This window comes from Pleurodeles waltl, chromosome 1_2 (genome assembly GCF_031143425.1).
Source record: "Pleurodeles waltl isolate 20211129_DDA chromosome 1_2, aPleWal1.hap1.20221129, whole genome shotgun sequence".
In the NCBI taxonomy this organism is placed as follows: Eukaryota; Metazoa; Chordata; class Amphibia; order Caudata; family Salamandridae; genus Pleurodeles; species Pleurodeles waltl.
Window position 1 is genome coordinate 405,624,202 of NC_090437.1, and position 12,381 is coordinate 405,636,582.

General features: G+C 42.6%; 1 long non-coding RNA gene across 1 annotated transcript in view; it reads right to left on the bottom strand.

Annotated features, from left to right (window-relative positions):
- LOC138295592 (uncharacterized) overlaps nt 1–12,381 on the bottom strand; it is a 92,460-nt gene that overhangs the window by 47,360 nt on the left and 32,719 nt on the right. Inside the window, exon 2 of the long non-coding RNA XR_011203636.1 lies at nt 3,310–3,439. This is a non-coding gene — a long non-coding RNA (uncharacterized lncRNA). The remainder of the gene's footprint in view (nt 1–3,309; nt 3,440–12,381) is intronic.

The window sequence follows — 12,381 nt, forward strand, 5'->3', positions numbered from 1 at the left end:
CCACAGGCAGTGGTTTGTGGGCTGACTTTTTCTCCCCACCAGCATATACAAGCTGCAAAGGCAGTGTGCATGTGCTTGGTGTGGGATCCCCCAGGGTGGCATAATACATGCTGCAGCCTTTTGGGACCTTCCCTGGCCACAGGGCCTTGGTACCATGGGCATCTTTTACAAGGGACTTAACTGTATGCCAGGGTAGTGCCAATTGTGGGAACAATGGTACAGTTTTAGAGCTCTGGAGTTCGTAATGACAAACTCCCAGACCATATACTCAATATGGCCACACTGCACTTACAATATCTAAGAATGGACTTAGACACTGAAGGGGCATATTGCCCATGCAGCTATGCCCTCACTTGTGGTATAGTGCACCCTGCCTTAGGGCAGTAAGACATGCTAGAGGGGAGACTTACCTATGCCACAGGCTGTGGTTTGTGGACATGGCACCCTGAGTGCCATGTCGACTCTGCCTTTTTCTCCCCACCAGCACATACAAGATGCGAAAGCAGTGTGCATGTGCTTGGTGAGGGGACCCCCAGGGTGGCATAATACATGCTGTAGCCCTTGGGGACCTTCCCTGGCCACAGGGCCCTTGGTACCATAGGCACCTTTTACAAGGGACTTAACTGTGTGCCAGGGGAGTGCCAATTGTGGGACCAATGGTACAGTTTTATGGAAAAATACTGGTGCTGGGGCCTGGTTGGGAGGATTGCAGCACAATCAAGTTGGCATCAATATCAGGCAAAACGTGTGTGTGTGGGGGGTGGTAACCATGCCAACAAGGGCATTTTTTCTACAGACTGTTTCTGGGGGAGCAGTTTAAGCTTGCCTGGATGCCATTCTTCCACTCCAGAACTTAAATGTGCTCTTCTCTTCTTACTGTATAGCTTCTGCTCTCCCACTTCTGTGAGTCTACCTGGTACTCACTTGTTCTCCTCGGAACTATATATACTGGCCCCTGGTGGTCCAAGGGTAAGTTGTTGCTTTACCCAGTGTACAATACATTGTTGCATTTGTGAACAATAGCCTTCAAGAACTGGTGTTTGTGAGAGTTACAAATTGCATATTTCTACAAAAGTATTCTATAGCAAGCGTATTCAAAATGCCTGTCACATTCATTACATGAGTTTTGATTTCATGTTTAACTTTTATTGAAAGAATTTTGAAAAGTAACTGCTAAAAACAACTGGTTGCGAAAAATATAATGTATGTTCTGAAGCACCCAGAATTGGATATACAGAAGCATTTGACACAGAAACACAACCAGTTACCTAAAAATATTAAGAGCCTGTCCACTATATATGTAGAAGTTGCATGCTCATTCCACAGTCCCTCCAACATGGGTAGGAACATTTTCTGTTTTATAACCATTGTTAAGGACATCAATGGAACAGTTTGTATCTGTTTTCCAACATAGGGCCTACTATTTCCTATGGGATTTAAATGTCTGCTGACGGGATATCTATCAATGTTGTGATAGTGTAACCCTCCAGCCGAAGTCTAAATCAGGCCCTTAGTGATGACAATGTTTGTTTAACACTGATGAAATCCAGTATCACTATCAGATTTTATTAGCATAGTTTATTAACCCCATTGCATAACCATAAAAACAATAAAAACCACAGTCATTTAAAATATCAAATTAAAATAGAGCTTTTTCTGCTCAGGCCACCAAAAGTTCTTAATGCTTATGTGGCCTGTACCACAGGCTTAATAAAATACATATGCTGTGTGTAATCATTCTGCCTTTCGACCAGGTCATCCTCATTGAGGAGCTCCTGCTGTAGATTTGAACTCTCTACTGCTCCACTGGGGATGCTTTCTTTCCTGACAATGACCCCGTCTCTATCTTGTCCAACTCTTTGAGAGGCATTTTCTAAAAATGTCACCCCCTTACAAACTAGGGGAATTGACTGTCCATTTAACCAACCTATGACTGCTTATCTACAGTAACAAATCTGCAGAGATATGAAGGGTGGTTTCAGTAGCTTTTTCTTTTTGTCCCAAAAATCGGGCATGTGCAGAATATATGTATAAGAGATGCTTGCTTGTATCCACATAATCGACAAGTTTGATTTGTGTGTTGTGTTTTCCAGGTGGGACATAAATCTTTTGTGTCTAGAAACCCAAAGCGAAATAACATAAACTGCTGTTTTATGGGCATGGAGAAATGCGCAGATAGATAGTCCTAAGGGCTCAGTGAGGTATATGACACAAGCACAGCCCATAAGTGTCTCTGGCTCGCCATAATGTCTTTGTCCATAGCCTGGGATAAAATACAGATGAGGTATTTTTTGCTTTATTAAAAGCTGGTTTCCCCTTACTAGTCTCCCAAGCTTCTTTCATACCCAGAACTTGAATCTCTTAGTTTAAATGGTTTCCCCATGAGCCTTTTATGTTACTAACATGTTGGTCTTCCACTTCCAGGCAGCCCAGGTTATTTATGGACCTATCCCCTTACACTCGTAGCCTCCAAAATAATTTGATAAATGCACCGTTGCTCTGAAGGGACTGCTTTTATAGTCCAAATGCTAGCTGGACCTGGACTAGCGAAGCACTTTTTGGAATATTAAAAATAGCCTTATATGTTTTTTCTTACATTTTGGTAATATGCCTATCTCCCTGCCCCGCATTCCTTCCACATAGGACACTACAGGCAGCAACTAGGCAGACATTACTTTGAGAAGGTAGTTCAGAGGGGGACAGTTCAGCTTCTCCTTGAGTACTTTGAAATTGAACATCAGTGACTGTGCTTTTGCTTGTGCTGCAGTTAACTGGTGTTTCCCTGTCATTCACATGAAAGCACTAATGACCTATTTTGCAACAAATGAAGCAATAACAAATGCCTTAACTAACGTACCAGGCAGATGGTACCATGGCTGACGATTAAAAAACTAACTCCATAACACTGCGAGCACTAGTTTGTGAGAGCTGGGTAGCATGAACAGGAACTCCAAAGGCAGGAGATTACTTAACTTGTTAGCAGCTTGCCATAGGTCAATTCAGGATCAGATTGACAGAAAGGAGCCTGACTCAAAATCGCAATCTCGGAAAGGATGTCATAATGATGGTAATAATAATAATAATAATAATATAAAATAATAACCACTTGTTTTACATCTCCCGTGGTTTCTATGTACTGTAAATAACAGGTGTTATTATTACCCAATATGTTGTGAAGGAAATTACTGCTCGCAGTAAGGCTGAGTCAGCTTTCATATAATCACAGCAGATGTCAATAGACGGCATGAACTCACTGAGTCATCTTACCACCCGAATGAAGCCAAAAGCAAACCAAAAACGTAAGCTTACCTTTGATAGCGCCTTGATTTGTATTTCCTAAGTATAAGGATCAAAGCACATACAACAACAATCAAGAGCACACAAACTGCAACAGCAGCAACGAAAATGTGGTTTTCTGTCACCAATGGGTCCTGTTTTGCTGCAGAAAAGGAATGAGAGAATAATAATAAAATATTCAAGATGTAACTTGTGGTTGTGCAAAGATAAAACATGTACTTTAATATTTAACACATATGGTACTTGACGTGGTGCCAGTTTACAGGCACTCAACTCTGCTGGGTGTACATGCTAACAGGGGTTATGTAGAGCTAAGGCCTTCTCACTCTTGGGCCTGCTGTTGGTCTAGCTGGACACTACTTTCAAAAAGTCGAAAAGGGTGAAATTATTTGATGCAAAATTGGATTTCTATTTAATTATGTATACATTGCCAGCAGAACAAATTCCCTGTTCCATGGCTGGCCTGCTTAAAAGTACTGAAAACTTGCCAAAAACATGAATAATTGGAAAGAAGTAAAACATGATACAAAAAGCTAGGATAATTACAGAAGAGCCTGTATTGTCCATGTGTTGCATTTTACTTCCTTTTCAACTCTTACAAATGACAGAGGGACTGATTTAGAACTCACAACCGTGAGGCATATGCCGTCCGCCACAGTCAGCAACAGAGCCCTGTTTGGAGCATTTTCTTCTAAAAACGTTACCACTTGTTTGAAAATGTTTGGGAAACACATATGCCATTTTACTCATCTTCAAACAGAATTTACCATGTGAACATGATTAGCAGAGCAGGGCTAACACCCAGCACCTGTGCAAGTATTTCTAACATTTTAGACGAAGGACCATTTGGCTTGCCGCTGCGTATCTGGCCACCATATGTAACCCCATTCTATCAAAAACGTTTTTTTTATAGTTAAGTGTTTTTGCATTAAATCCACATTAAGACAAAAATATTAATAACTATGGTTTATTCACGTTTAGATTAACCATAGCTAATGTAGGCCTGCATTTTAAAATGGCTAACGTTGGTTGCCACTACCTTTTTGACTAGTAAAACATTTATTTTTAAGTAAAGCTGAAGTCCTAATTATCAAAAGCAACGCTCTTCGCTTTCTTTCCCTGGAGAATAATTGTTGAGTTTTCACTGTGAATGGAATGTTATTATGAGCAGCATACTCACGGAGATACCTGCATAATAAAGGCTGATCTCTGTATATAATCTTGTAATAGATCATACAAGTGAGAGAGCGTAGTTTATAATGTATATTAACATGAAATGTTTATGGATTAATGTGTGATAATGCTGCATAGAAACTATAATAATGGTAAATTTTGCTTGGACGTGCACTTGAAATGTGACCACGGGGAGTGGCAGCCAATGTATACGTAGACTAATAATAATGACCAAAATGTTTATATTACGCTTATACTAATGATTACGTTATTGAATCTATGCTGAAATCCTTTTAGGCCTTAAGTTAGCATGAGCCAAAGCTTAGCTGCTTGGATCTCATATTAAATGCATTTTTCTACTTTGCAGTGAGCTGACTCACAAAGGGACACGACCCTGTGTGTTCTTTTTCCTTCAAATTAGAAGACCAATGTAACCATGTTAGATCCGTTCTCATGCATTCTTCAATAAGTGCAGAATAAATGTTGAAAACAAATTGACACAGTGTAGATTAATGTAATGTACAAGGTTATTCAAACTGGTGAAGACAATGGAACTGCTGACCAAAAGATGTGCAAAGAATTACAAAAGGATGAAATCATACCGGACGTGCCACCTCTGAAGACGTCATTTATAAAGACCAATCAAAAACTTGTATAATAATATGCGGTGAAGAGCTGGGTTACCTAATGTGTATTCTGATAGGTTAAAGATAGTGGGGTATAACAGATGACCAATAAAAGTTTGGGGGAATGTACAACGAAAAAGGGATAAAAACCCATGTCACGGGGAGTCATTTAGGTGGGTTAGGGAATGCTATTGATTTTATCCAGAAACTTTGTCACTCTGTTTAGTTACTTAAAACCATCCTTGCCCTTAGATTTGTCCAATTTGACACTTTACCTCCTTATGAGGGAAGTTCCCTTTTGCCCCGGAGCTGAGTTCTGACTGATGGCAAATTAACTGATGTCCTGAAGACGAAGACTGAACCTGTGTGCTGACCTAAACTTTGGAGGGTAATTATGACAATGCAATTGTGATTTGTCTGTTTGCTTTTCCTTTCTAGGTACCAACTGCTTACTTTTGACAGAGACCTTAGCTAGATGTTTTCCAAATTGGTGTTCTAAATTGTTTGCATGAAACCCAACATGCTAATTCTAATCAGTGGTTAGGACAGGTATTCACTAAAACTGACGCAAATAGACAAACAACCGAATCTATGCTTTGTTGAACTGATGCGTTATTGATACTCTGCTAAATTAATCTATGTTCATGCCGTGTTATGTTCTAATGTTTGTGATTCTCGCTTTAATGAAATCTTACCAAAAGTTGCCATATTGTGACTATGCTATTATGATTCTTGGTTTTGAGATTGACGTATCTGATATTAGAATTGTAAGCAATAGGGAATGAAACTCATAAAATTCTACTAAACCGGTGTGGTTATCTATGGCTGAAAGGTCATGGTAGCATCGTGAATTACTTAATGACTTTGACTAAAGCGAAATGTATTGTAGTGATAAATATCGATGACATTATTGACGTATTGATTGACATATTGATTAGCTATCTCGTCCTAAGGTGTCTCTCAACTGGGTCAAAAGATTCATTGGCCTAAAACGAGTCCCGATGTGTAATAAATTATCATAAAGGGACGCGTCAACACAAGTTTAAAGGACACTGAGAGAAGCTGTACTGTGAAGGTCCCGAGAAGCTAACAAGTATACAATTGTACCACATTACTGTAACCTGATTGAATAATTTCATAAGAACTGTTAGAATTGTGTGATTTAAATGAGTGCAGAGTAGATTATGAGTTAATCTGTTTCTCAGTGGAGCTTTTAGAAGAACAGAGTAGGAGATTTAGAATACTCATTCTATGAGAGAATTGACTTATCTTAACCCTTCCCTTTGAGACAACTCCAAGCGACGTTATCCTCATACTTAAATGACTTAATTGTAAACCATTAATCTTTAATAAACTTTTATGATTTTATAATGTAACTATTCTGTCTTCCTTGTAGAGCCCAATGTGCTTCCCATTCATTGAATGTACCGATTTGTTGATCAGCCTCAGTTGTGAACTCTGATTGATCTGATATCGCTTTGTGGGTCCAGAAACTTTCACAAGAAAAGCACTAACACAAATCTGGGAGTAGAAGATGGTTTCCACTGAGGCTTGGATGATTTATATTCAACCCTGATTCCGAAATTGTGCCATGATTCAATCTGCACTCCTGATCTTTCATTGCCCCATTTGAAAGATTGACGGCATTCCAGCATTCCTGAAAGAGGTTGCAGTATTCTAGGAGTGTGAATAAAATAGGGTTAAGTGGTTTTGACTCTGTGTTGTCGTGAGTCAGAGTATTTGCATTTTTTAATGATTTGTAATCCTTTGAGTTGTGGTGACAAATTGAGTCCAAGAGGGCTTTTGTGTTGAATCTGAAAATTGAAGTGCCTTTCATATGTATTGCTTGATCTTATTGAGGTTAAGGTGCTCATTGGTCAGAGTTGAAGTTTGGACCCTGGATTCATCGTAATCCATGATCCCGGGATAGAGAAATATTTAAGTGGTATTTGACTTGTCTGTTGAAGATGATGTGTTGGACTGTGAGGCGACATGGCATAACCAAGATAGGGACTTGCTAAACTTTTGTTGTGAGATTGTACTATTTTAGGGCCTGATTTAGATTTCGGCAGACAGGTTAGTCCATCACAATGGTGACGGATATCCCGTCCCTTCCAATATAAATTGTCTCAGTGGATGAGATATCCATCACCATTGTGACGGCGTAACCCGTCCGCCGAAATCTAAATCAGTCCTTTGGATTGGTGTTTGGCTAAACGTTTGCTGTGAGGTTGTACTAACTTAGATTGGTGTTTGGTTGATTCTTTGTGCACAAGAGTAGACCGTTCTAGTCAGAGTGGATTCCAGGAGGTCAAGAACTCGCTTGTTGGTTCTGGTGAGCGTTCTATTTCTGGTTTCCCCTAGAGTGACTCGTAAATGTACAAGAGTTGCTTTATTTTTGTTATTTTTGCTTATGCAAAGCTGATCCAAGTCAAGTAACAGTTGTGTGTAGTGCTGCAAGTTACATTATTAGGTGTCACGCTGATCGTTCAGCTTGTGTGCCATGCTGGGATTGGTCATTACGCCATTTGGTGCCATGCTACGATTGGTTGGTTCTGTGGTATCACGCTGATAAGGGTTTTTGTATCGCTGAGTACTACATTGGGATTTGCTGGAAACAGTGGGTCATTTCAATTTGGGATTTAGAAGTTCTGTGCCTTTTGTGTGAGTAACAAAGATGAAATTCTTTAAGAGAATAAGAGCTATTTTGAGAAAATATGTGAGTGTACCTGTCCATGAGGATCAGGAGGCTCCTCCAGAGAGTATCCCTGCATTTGATATAGCCACTAAGGTTGGATTACAGAGTTGTGTTTGGATCAAAGAATGGAATAAGATCACAATGACAGATGAGCGCTTGCAATTTCATTCACGTGACACATTCAATGTGACAAATATGGAGAATTTGAGACAAGTGATATATGAGATGAACCCCTGACCAAGGCCTGTACAGTTTGAAGCATTGAGCGCATAAGAACATGGTGCGCATGAGAAGGAGAAATATAAAATCCAAATGAGAAATAAAGTCCATACCTGAATGGAGTTAGGATGGAATGTGAAACAGGAAGGGTGGAGAAGTGACTGAGAGCATAAATATACACCCTGTGACAGTAATGGCAGGGATAGAAGTGAAGAAATCATGAGAGAGAAGTGAGGATGACAAAAGAGAGGGGTTGGCAGTTATTTGGGTGATGAGTTTTTGGATTTGATAATTTCTCAACCACCTCCATGTAATGTTGTCCTTCTGCCTGCAGCATGTCCTGTGATCCCAGTAGTGACACGAGGCAGAGCAGACCTCCGCCTGATAACCAATGCGGAAGAACACTTCCCCCTCATGGAGCACCTTCATTTCCAAATACACGCCACCAACAAGTCGACCTTCCACGACATCCTCATCTATAGGCCACCCGACCAGCCTTCAGCGACTCCATCGTCGACATAATTTCTCCTCACGCTCTTGCGTCCTCTAACTACTTCCTCCTCTGACCTCAACTACCACATTGACAATGGCAACAACACCAACACCGCTTCCCTGCTTGATAACCTCGCCACAATAGGACTAAATCATCTGGTCACCTCGCCAGCACACATCGCTGGACACACACTCAATACCATCTTTTCCACCAGCAATAACATCACAGTTGACAACACCTCCACGCTTCACTGGAGCGACCACCACTATATCCATTTCACCCTCACCGCACCAACCATGCATCTCCACACACTCCTAGCCCCAAGCAGAAAATGGAACCAGATCACTGAGGAACAACTCACCAACACCCTCAGTTAGTCTCCCCCACGCCTCACCGCAGACGATAACATCTCAGCACGGAACTTCCACCAATGGATTTCTGAATGCGCCAACAGCCTAGCACTTCTCCATAAGACCTCAGCTAAACACCACCTCAAGAAGGCCAGCTGGTTTTCCCCGAGACTCAAGGACTCCAGGGGCACCTGCAGATGGCTAGAGAAAAGATGGAGAAACAGCAAGTCCCTAGAAGACTTTGAGGCCTTCAAACCTGCCACCAAATCCCACCACCACCTCATCAGTCACCAGGAAAGCCACTCTGCAGGACTGTATCAGCACCACCGCTCACAACACCAAAGAGCTCTTCGCCGTGCTCAAAGAGTTTACTAAACCCCAATTGGGAACGGCACGCATCCCTCCATCTCAAGACCTCTGCGACAAACAGCTGACCTCTTCCACTGGAAAATCAAAGACATACACAACAGCTTCAGATCCCAAGACTTTCCAAGGCCTCCAACAACCCCCCAGCTCCGACCCACCAAACCATCACAGATCCTGCACCACTCGACCCCCGGATCCCCCTCACCACTGATGAGACCTGCACCATCATGAGCAGCATCCACTCCGGAGTCCCTGTGGACCTCTGCCCGCAACACATTTTCAACAAAGCGAACACCCCCATCGCACCGGACTCCATCACACCCTCAACTGTTCCATAGAGACAGACACCTTCCCAGAGGACTGGAATCACGCCGAGATCTGCCCGCTCCTGAAGAAACCCACATCCGACCCCCTGGACCTCAAGAATTACCGCCCCATCTCTCTGCTGCTTTTCCCTGCCAAGGTCATCAAAAAGGCCATCAATGCTCAGCTCCAGACGCGAGGACATCAACATCCTGGACATCTCCCAAGCAGGTTTTTGGAGCAACCACAGCCTGAAGACCTCCCCTCGCCGCCACAGATAACATCCGCTCGCTCCTCGACCTCAGCCATACAGCAGCCCTCATCCTACTGGACTTATCGGCCGCCTTCAAAACAGTCTTGCACCTCAGCCTCTGCTCCAGACTATACGCAGCTGGCATCTGCGGAAAGGCCCTACAAAGGATACTCTCCTTCTTGTATGGAACAACACAGCGAGTCAGACTCTTGTTTTACCTGTCAGAACCTATGGAGATCAGCTGCGGAGTTCAACAAGGCTTCTCCTTGAGCCCCACTCTCTTCAACATCCACATGGCCCCGCTTGCATCCATCATCAGGAATCACGGGCTGAACATCATTTCCTACGCTGACGATATCCAGCTAATTATCTCACTGACCGAAAACCCCACAACTGCCAAGAAGAATTTCTGCAATGGGATGAAAGCTGACACCGCCTGGATGAAGGACATCTGTCTCAAGCTTAACTCTGACAAGACCGAGATCCTCATCCTGGGACCCTCCACATCAGCCTGGAATGACTCCTGGTGGCTAGCCACCCTCGGCACCCTCCCCCACCCCAACAACCCACGCATGCAACCTTGGCTTCATCCTGGACTCATCGCTCACCATGACTCGCCAAGTCAACTCAGTCGCATCCTCCTGTTTTCACACACTCTGACTTCTCTGAAGATCTACAAAGGGATCCCAAAGGACTGCCGCAGAACTCTAACCCATGTCCTGGTTACTAGCAGACTCGACAATGGCAACGCTCTATACACTGGCACCACCCAGAAGAACCTGAAAAAACTACAGCACATCCGAAACGCCTCCGCCAGAATCATCCTGGACATTCCCCGCCACAAACACATCTCCAATCACTCAAGAGACCTTCCCTGGCTTCCTATCGTGAACAGAATGAACTTCAAACTCCTCGTCAACGCATACAAAGCACTCCACAACCAAGGACCCACCTACCTCAACCGCTGCATCACCTTCTACTCCCCCACCATATCTCTCTGCTCCACTCAACAAGCACTAGCCATCGTACAGCGCATACTGAAGACCACAGCTAGTGAAAGAAACTTTGCGTTTCTCGTGGCAAGGAGCTGGAACACCCTTCCCCTGCACCTCAGACAATCACCACTGCTACCCAATTCAGAAAGGACCTCAAAACCTGGCTCTTCAACTGAAGCTCAGAGGAAAAAAAACCTATGTGCTCTGAGACCATTACGTGTGAGTAATTGCGCTTTATAAACCTGATTTGATTAGATTGCATGAGCTGGGCAGAGTTCACCATAGGGAGGTTTTCCCTTACCTACTTCAGATCCATCATTAGGTATTGGTAGTACATCTGTCATCATTATGGCCCCTAGTGTGTCTACTGTTGCGACAACCCTTGCTATATCTGCCATTGCTACGACTCTAGAAGAGGTTCCCCCCCTGAAATACAACCGTTGCTGCCACCAATGCAGTCTCCGGATCAAAATCTCAAGCAGAAGGGACTTCCCCCACAGATAAAATAAAATATAGTACAGTTAAAAGCAGAATTCAAGGACCTTGTGAGGGGATCCGTTGAGACAAAATTAATAGACATTTACTATGAGACTGTCTTATGTTCCTAAGCAGAGAGGCAGCAATGTATGCCACTCGGTACACAAAAGACTGAAACAGCTGGTGAATGTTTGGAGTAGATATTAACAAAAAGCTGAAATTAAAGACAAGTTTTAGGACGCTCATGACTGAGGATGAATTGAGGAAAATTAGATCATCAAGCTTGAATATGCATGTAAGAGAAATGGGAGAATGCATTAGAAAGTTGCAGGAGACACAGAAGTATAAGGATCGGTGGGCAAATGTGGATGAGAAGAAAATAAAAAGAAAGAGAATATAGGAGGAGCAGAAGGGTGAGCTAGTGTGAGTGATGCAGAGTTTGGGGAACACCCATTGAGAGAAGTGCATTGAGGTAGGTTTGTTCATGTGCCCTAGAGTTGCGGTGATCTTTTTGATTCACAAATCAAATTCAAAAGTTGTGGGGGAAGCCTGATAAATGCTACACTGAGGTGGACAGGATTGTGAAGATTCAAAATTGCTTTGGGAAGACTTGAATACTTTTCTTGACACTGTTTTTCCCAAAGATTTGTGGGCAGAAAGTAAGGTGGTTGTGGACTGACTAAATGCCGAGCTACAAAGAGATTCTAGAACAAACATGCCCTTGGCTACTATTATGGACAAATATAACAAGGTGATTGCTTACTTGAAAATGAAGTTCCTGCAGAAAGAGGTTGATAGGCTTAAAATAAACAAAACTACTCAATAGTTTGAGGAGTCAGTAGTTGATTATTATGAAAGATTGATGCAAGTTTTCAGAGAGCACAGTGTTGTCCAAAATCCTCAGAGGAAGAATCTTAGTGGGTTTTTGTCTCAGTTTGTTAGGTTTGCATACAGAAATTAGTTTGCACATACAGCAGAACATGATTTGGTAGCAATCTAAGTCCCTCAATGAGATTCTCTGATACGCAAATGATTGCAGTGACATTTGGAAGAAGAAGAGGAATATTAAGAAAACATATATGTTGGCAGAGACTAAGGGCCTGATTGTGATCTTGGCGGATGGGGTTACTC